At 39.9% G+C, this 8932-nt stretch overlaps 1 protein-coding gene and 1 non-coding gene across 2 annotated transcripts in view; one reads left to right on the forward strand and one right to left on the reverse strand.

Moving 5' to 3' along the window:
• Positions 1-8932, forward strand: part of Stk39 (serine/threonine kinase 39) — a 263677-nt gene that overhangs the window by 137900 nt on the left and 116845 nt on the right. The window lies entirely within an intron of this gene.
• Positions 40-146, reverse strand: LOC111817668. Its single transcript, XR_002821808.1, has one exon. It is a non-coding gene; the product is annotated as a U6 spliceosomal RNA (small nuclear RNA).

An 8932-nucleotide genomic window follows, 5' to 3' on the forward strand; every position in this document is an offset into this window, starting at 1 on the left:
CGAGAGACAGCACAGCAGCAACTGGCATGTCATGACAAAAAAAATATGGAACACTTCACGAATTTGCGTGTCATCCTTGCGCAGGGGCCATGCTAATCTTCTCTGTATCATTCCAATTTTAGTATATGTGCTGCCGAAGCAAGTACCCGTATTTTCTTTACCCATCTACTCATTGCCTGATGGACTCTTAGATTGTTTTCGTCTTGGCTGTTGTGAATAGTTTGCAATAAGCATGAGGGTGCCAGTGTCTCTTCCATGTACTTATTTCCCTTTTCTGACGGCTGAATCACTTAGCAGTTCTTTTTTTTTCAATTTTTTTTTGAGGAGCCTCAATACTGTTTTCCATAATAATTGTACTAACTTACATCCCACCAACAGTGTGCCAGGGTTCCCTGTCCTGCACACCCTCATCCACACTTGGTATCTTCTGGCTCTGTGGTAATAGCCATTCTAACGAGGGTGAGGTGAAGTCTCACTGAAGTATTGCTAAGCATTTCCCTAATGGTTGGTCGTGCCGAAAGTGACATCCTTGTACTTCAGTTTGAGTTATAGTCTTTGCAAGTGGAGTTATCATGTTTTGGTGGTCATTCTGTGAGAAAGTAAATGGAAACCTTGACTCCATTCTACAGGTATTGCACACCTACTGTGTGCATGCATGGAGTGCGATTCTAGGCTCTAGGATACAGCTATAGCAAATGGAAAAGACAAACTTTTTGCCTTCAAGAAGCTTACATTATAATCCAGAGAGAAAAACCTCAAATAGTCACATTTTATATATCAAGCTCTCCAAAAGAAAACCTAGTCCAGTACGATAGGAAGTGAGGGGGATGTTGCTCTACATTGTAGAAGTTGTATGAGTTTTCTGTTGCTGTGTAAAAAGTTACCACAAACCTAGTGACTTAAGTCAGCACTCACCTGTTCTCGCAGGGTCTCTGGGTCGACAGCAAGGGCACAGATTAGTGGGCTCCTGGTTTATGGGCTCAGCAGGCCGAGATTTAGGCATGCGCAGCTGGATCCTGAACTCCTCTCTAAGTTCTCATGGGTGGGTGGCAGAATTTAGCTCCTCACGGTGGTAGCCTGAGGCCCTTAGTTCTTCCGCAAGGGCAGCCAGCCCTCCTAGGCAGCTCCACAGGCCTGCTTATTATGGGGTCAGCAGGCTTCTCTGCCTTAGTCCTTCTGTTAAAGTTGTTTGCTTTTAAAGCTAGTCTCACCTAGCAAATGATCCCTTTTGTGTAACTCAAAAGTAAGTGATTTAGAACCTTACTTACATTTGCAGATTCCTTTTACTTTTGTCCTGTAATATAATTTAATTCCAAGAGTGACACCTCCTGTTTCTAAATTCTGTTCATTCTCCAGGGGAGAGCATGATAACAGGGCATGCACACCAGGGTGCAGGACTGTTAGAATAGTCCTAGGGTTCTCCCTGTGGTAGAACGGCTCTCCACAGTATGTGCGGGCTCTGACAGAAATGAGGATCTGGCACTAGGCAGGACAAATAGCAGTTGCAATGGTTCTGTTTCAGGAAACATAAGTGGTTCTAAAAATAGCCAGGAAACTGGTGTAGGCAGAGTGGTAAGGGATAAGGTCAGAGATGTGACACAAGGGACTAACTGGGTAGGGCTCTGCAGTTTATGGTGGGGACTTCGGCTTTTCACTGTGAGAGAATGGGAAGTCAGAGGCTGGTCCACAGAAGAATGGAATGAGCCAAGTTAAATCTTAAAGAGAGCACTGCATGTGCTTTTTAGAGAATGTGGAGACTATGCCTAAGGACAAGGCGAGTCCTCGATGGGTGGCTGTGGTACTCAGTGAGCGATGATGTGACTTGCAGTAGAGTGGGGGCCACTGGAGATGGCCAACAGTTATTGGGTCAAGGAGAAGAATTAAAATTTAGTCAAGGTTTTGGGTGGAAATATGGATTAATGGAATGACTGTTCCTGAAATGGGCAAGAAGGTAGGGGACACAGAGTAGAAGAGAAGAATTTCACTTTGGGCGTGTTGGGTTTGAGCCAGTTCTGTGGAGATGTCAAGTAGGTGTTTGGTGCATGGTTGTGAAGATATCTGAGCTAGACATGTACATTTGAGAACCTGAGAACCGTTGGTGAGTATGTAATTCAGCACTATGAGATTGGAAAACACTGCTTGGATGGAGGATGAAAAAGCTGCGTTGAATGCTGTTAGTGCATATGACAGAGGCTTACCATTGTATTTGGCAAAATGGAATTGTATTCTTGATTTTGACAAAAAATCATTTCAGTGGAACAATAGGGGCAAAAGACTGGTGACCAACCTGAGTTTGAGACAATGCGATAGAAGAACACTTAATAACAAGGGTACACATGGGTCCAGATATCTCTCACTAGAACTTCCTGGTACAAGATGAGTGGGGAAAAATGATAGGTCAGTGAAAATAGAGGGAACAACATAAAATTTTTGAAAGCATGTTTATAAGTTAATGAGAATCAACCAGTAGGAAAGGAAAGTTGATGCGAGAGAGGGCAGGACAAGATTGATGGTGCTAAGTGGTTGCACCCCTGTAAGTGTCAGCCTCATAGAGGAGGATGAGAGTTTGTGCGGAGGTCACTGCAGCCACCAAAGGGAAGCAGACGGAGGATGCAGGACACAGGCATAAGGACACAGCAGGGTTGGGCCCTGCTGTGGGAATCCCGTTCTGTTGTGTCTGCTTTCTCAGTAAAGTAAAAGATGTCATCATTTGAGAGCAAGGAAGGGAAAGAAGTCATTTGAATTTTGAGAAGAGAGAAAAGTATGTATGCAGGAGAGCAAGCAAATACATTTACTAGGGAAATGTGGTGAGACTAACAGGTGTGCCGCGAGGAGTCAAGGGTAGCACCTACGAACTGTAAGTCTCCTTTAGTAGATATTATCTTACTGTCAGAGAGAGAGAGAGAGAGAGAGAAAGAGAGAGAGAGAGAGAGAGCTTGTGATTATAAGCTAAATGGAAACACTTTTTAAAATATTCATAGTGATTCTATGAGCCCCAGTTTTGGGGGTAAAGTTTAAGTAAGAAACGAATGTGGGTTATAAAATTGCTGTCTACTGGGGGGAAGAAGGAACCCTCTCCTCTGTTGGTGGGCGGCAGACTGGTACAGCTATTATGGAAATCAGAATGGAGATTCCTCAGAAAGCTAGGATTGGAGGTCCCATTCAAGCCAGCCAGCTCCTCCCCTCCTATATATTTTTCCAGAAGAACTGAAGTCATCATACACAGCAATATACGTGCACCCATGTTTATAGTAGCACAATTTGTCACAGCTAAATATTGGAAGCAACCCAAATGCCCATCAACTGAGGAATGGATAAAAAGGATATGGTATTTTTACACAATGGAGTATTACTCAGCTATTAAAAAAAGATAAATTCAAAGCTTTTATAGATAAATGGATACAACTAGAGACTGTATATTGGTAAGTGAAATAAATAAGATCTACGTGTGCAAATACAGTATTGTCTCACTAGTATGAGAACCTGAAAGAGTAAATATAGTCTGAAAGGTACAATAGATACTGTGAAAAGGAAAGAATTTGTTCAATGGGAAGGAAAAACTGGGAGGAGGAAAAGAACAGAAGAAAGAAGGGAAAGGATATTTTTATGTGTATAGGCAGGAGAAGCTGCATAATTGTGCTGCCGATTTCTGCTGGTCATTTGAAAGATGCAGTTAGTACTTGAAGCTTTTTTTTTCCTCTTTATTCTTATTTTTTATTTATTTATTTATTTATTTATTTATTTATTTAGTGGAACCGGGGATTGAACTCAGGCCCTTGCACTTGCCAAGGAAGCACTTATTCCACTGAGCCATCTCCCCGGCCCCTTATTTTTTATTTTTAATTTCTTATTTATTTATTTATTTATTTATTTATTTATTTATATTGCCACCTGTTTTATTACATCATTCTTGGCAGCCAAAACCTTATACCATATTTTATTTTTTATTTTATTTTTTTATTTTTATTTTTTCAAAATTTTCTTGATAAACAAATAGCAATGAGACAGATTCAAATCAAATCGGTAGTACAGTTTCAATAACTAACACACTGCATATATTCTTCTTAGTGGTTAATTGCTGTACAAGATGCGGACTTGAGATCCTATTTACAAACACCATTAGAACAAATCCCTCTATTCATTAAGAGAATGTAACTATATATCTATCCTAACCACTTTGAATACACAGATACAAAATGGACATTCATCTGTATACCCCTTTTTTCTGTGTTCCGTTATTTGAATATTATAGGTGTGTAAACCCAGCAAAATATTCTGAAAGAGTCCAGTAGCCCATAATAGCATTGGGTCTTCTGTTTAACTGGCAATGTCAGAAATTATTGACCTGAGTTCTTACAACTTTTTTGTTGTTTTGTTTTTTAAACTAATTTTGCACATTTATATCTGATAACGTAAACAACTAATTTGAAGATAACATCATGCAATACAGCAACCATTGTTGAATTCCTATTACTTTGTTTAGTGAAATTTTGTATTGCTTCTATTACTGTTTTATTACTATTTTGGTTTTTTTAGCCCTTCAATTATTTATTTATTTAAATAATTTCATTGAGAAAGAAGTCTCAGTGAGATACTTTCAAAACAGGTTAGTAGGACAGTTACAATAATTAATACATTACATATTGTTGTCTTTGTAGTTAATACTACAAGATGCAGACATGATATCTTCTTTAAGCACTATTATTTCAAAACTTATCATTGAACTAAGAGAAAATGGCTGTATATGCTAACTATTTTGTTTGTTTGTTTTTTTTTTTCCTCACTACAAAATGGTCCTTCATTTATGTCCCCTATTTTGTTTACTTTTGTCAGAGATGTGTATTCCATTGCCATTCGTATATTGTAGGTGCATGAATTCAGCAAAGTAATCCAATATAGTCCAGTAGTCCATAATAGTAGTGGGTTATCCGTAGGACTGGCAATGTCAAAAATTATTGACTTAGGCCTTTTACAGCTCAGCATATTAATATGGTTACTTTTTACTTTTTATACCTTATTTTTATACTTTTCTTCTGGATGGTTAAGAGCAAGATAAGCAAGACCTATATAACAAGAAATGTAATTTTCATATCTGACAAGGTCAGTCAAATCCCCACAAAGAGCAAATTGGTCAAGCAATGGCCATGACTCATCCACATGACTGACACTGACAAAAGATCTGCAAACTGCTGTACAGGGTTTCAGGTAAGTCCCGAGGGGATTTGACTGACCTTGTCAGATACAAAAGTTACATTTATTACTATTTTGTATTCTTTAAAATAATAAATGAAATTGCCATCCCAATAATATCTCATGTGCAGGATGGCAGGCCGCACAGTATCCCTTCATAGGTACAACTTCCTTCCCTTGTGGCCTTCAAAGCCGTAAGCTCTTTGAGAACTAGACACTATTATCAATGTCGATCGCTGCCGTGCCGTTTCTTCACATTCTGCTTGTCCATCTGAAATTTACTCTAGATCTTTCAATCATTTCTGGACTCAAACAACTATCTCCTCACCTTGCCTGTGTGATAGGAAGCTAGAAGGCTATTCTCCGGCAGGTTACTGATTGAAAACAAACCGAGGCTCTTGTGGGTAATAAATGCCTGTGACCATGTTAAGATTCTGGAGCATCTGTGCGCCTGTTTATGTATACACACCTATACATCATTATGTTCTCTCTTTATCGCTGTGACAAAAGATCTGAGGTGAGCATTGTAAGGGAGAAAAAGTTGAGCTCATGCCTTCAGAAATTTCAGCTTATAGTTAGTGAACTATATTGATTTTAGGACCAAAGTCCGGCAGATACATCATGGTAGAAGGGTGTGGTAGAAAAAAAGTCTGCTTACATTGTGGTAGCCAGGAAGCAAAGAAACAAAAAAAAAGAGCTAGAGAGGAAGGGGCTGGACACAAGTTATAGTCCTCAAGCCCCATTTCTGTGACCCATGCAAAGTCTTCATCACCTTCCAGTATGCTGCGAAATCATACATCCGTTGGTAGATTAATCCATTGATAAAATTCAAGGCCTCATGATCTGATCACTTCCAAAGCCCACCTTTGAACACAAGCTTCTGGGGGACATTTCAGATCTCAGCTTCCTCTTGTCTTTGTGAGCCACTGGCCTATACAGTGTGTGGACAGCCAGAAGTATGCGCGCCTTCCGCTCATGCTGAGGCTCTTTGGGTGTGGCTTTCACTCGCCAGACTGCTGAGTGGGGTGAGTAGGAGACTTTGGTGAGCCCAGCCTGTCATCGTGAGCTAAAACTGTGAAGCCGGCTGCCCTCCGTCACCTGGAACAGACATTCTTTCTGCTGATCTAAGTGCGAGGTCCATAGCTTTCTTCCTCACTCTGCCTGCTTCCTCGCCTTCTTATTCTGTGAGTAGGAAACTAAGAAATACTTTACTTTCAAAAATGGTGCATTGGACACGGAGATAGATAATACATAGTGGCTGTAGGTAGTATAAATCTATATTATACATTCATTTCTAGGCATCACACAAAAGACTAAGGCAAATGGCTAAATCCTTCCTTGAAAAAAATGTATTATTGCAGAAAAATAAAACCAGATTTGAACTGTAGATCTCAGTGTTGAACAATGGAGAGTTAGAATGTTGATTTTTTCATATACTTTGCAATATTTTTTATCCATTGTGTATGTGGTATTGTTACCTAGGATAGAAGAACATGAGCATCATAAAGTCAGTTACAAGATAAGGAAATATTCTTAATCACACTGCAGGAGACAGATACCAAGCAGGCCACCTTGTAATATGTAGACACTGTCATGAAATTGCTGGCTTCAGCCAAACACTGGACAAATATTTTGCCATTAGAGTATCTTTCACAAGATGAAAATAGTCATGCATTTGACATTAAGTATGTGCTTTCTAGAATCAGGCCATTGACCTGAAAAAATGAAAGTGACTTGGAAAAAACTCAGGTACCACATTGCTCATTCCTGTGTTGGTGCTGCTCAGCATGTGACAGCTTAGCCCTACGGGCTGCGTTTACAGCTTTGCTGCCGGCAGCCATGGAAATTGTCATGCAGATGCTCTGAAGTGGTGTGTCCATCCACGCGCCTGCCATGAATTTGCCTTGTTGTTGCGTAACAGCATCATTAGACCTTGATGGGTTGGTTCAGGACCTGGTGAACATGTGGCTGTCCCGCTCAGGGGAACTTGACGTTGGCCATTGGATTATTTAACAAAAAGCCTTCAGCATAACAGTCACTGCCCAATTTGACTTACTACTTTAATTTCTCCTTTGAAAGGTACAGTGTAAAGAACGGATTTTGTAAATTGTGATTTCATGAAGAAAGCTAAATCTGTTAAAATAGATGGTCAGTGTTTTAGCATTCCTGTGCCTGATTTTTAATTCCATCATATTATTCAGGGAGTACTACAATTTTTAAACTATTCTCCAGTCTGTAAAATTAGGGTTAATTGTATAATTTTTACTCGTCAAGTGGCTAGAAACTTGCTTAATTTTCCCCCTAAAAGCAGGGTTAAATGACATAGGCATAATACTCAGCTGAGCAGCAATTTTTAGTGTATATTCCTCTTTTCATCCCCTCAACAAACTATGTATTCACTGCTTTCTTTGTGCAAAGCTTTGTTGAAAATCCCGAGATAAATGAGAGATGGGGTCTGCACTCCAAGAGCTTCCTAGGTGGAGAGATCAGGTCCCACACAAATGACTCTCATGCAAGGGAGAAAGTGATAAATGCACCAAGAAGACAGATAAAAGAAGAGCCATGAGTAGTTATAGGAAGGTGAGAGCCCTTTTGTCTCCATGTTATTTTTAGTTTGCTTGTTTCCATAGTAACCAGTGTTTATGTTCTTTCAGTAAGCACATTTTGAGAAGAGTAATGGGCAGGGTGGATCCAGGGGCAGTGTGAGGCTGTGGACTCTGGGAAGGGGCTCTGACAAGGCCATGGTTTTGTCCCGTAGAGCAGTACATATTGTTATGTGCCTAGCTATTAGAAATATAGTTGTTTAGTCTGAAAAATTTTGGCAGTTTACTTATAATTTTTTGGATATTCTCTTTTGATTATTTGTTTTTCATTTAAAAATTGAAATAATTGCTGTGCATCTTGGGTCTGCTGTTAGTGGTGTCCTTCATAAGGTGAAGTACCTCCTGTGTACCAGACACTGCGATAAGCGTGCTTTGTGCTTTGTCTTGTTAATCATCACAGACCAGTATAACCTCAGTACTGTTGTTACTGACATTTCACAAGTGAGGAGTTGCAGGTCAAAGTCATGTAATCATTCATTCTACACTGTAAAGCCAGTAAGAAGCAGAAATGGGCCTTGAATCCACGTCTGTTTAGCATGTTAGTCATTCTTTTTTTCCATTTGACCCTGTGGCCTTTATTCAGTTCCTTGTTCAGTCTAATAAGAAATGTGTGTGCTTTGAGGGTTTTTGCATATTAACCTGTCTTCCTATTACTGTTGCATATAAATATTCTTTTTGACAATGTTTCCTGGTAAACTCATTAAATATTGTGACAGGAGTACCTGAAAATATTTTCTTGGAGGAGATTGTAAGATGATGATTCAACCAGCAACTGCGTTTCTGGTGTTACATAAGTTTAAAAGCATTACCACATCCCTTGCCTGATTTAATTTCCCCCCTCATGCCAATAGAGAAAAAGAAAGGTTGGAGATGTCAGGCAGGTTTCCTACAGTCGCCAGGCTAATTGCCAAGGCTGGCACGTGCCTGGGTCTCCTGAGCTAGCTCAGCGTTATTGATGGTGTGGTAGCCAGGCAGAATGTGGGTGTGCAGCACGGAACTCAGTGTGGGGCATTGCGTTTTATAAATATAAAATTCGCCTGCCAGTAAACATGTGAAAGGAGGGAATGTTTATGTCCAGAAAGATTTTTTAATATATGGGGAGGAAACGAGAATTAAACACCACTCATTCTGAGATCATG

This window comes from Octodon degus, unplaced genomic scaffold (genome assembly GCF_000260255.1).
Source record: "Octodon degus isolate 3935 unplaced genomic scaffold, OctDeg1.0 scaffold00065, whole genome shotgun sequence".
NCBI classification, from domain to species: Eukaryota; Metazoa; Chordata; class Mammalia; order Rodentia; family Octodontidae; genus Octodon; species Octodon degus.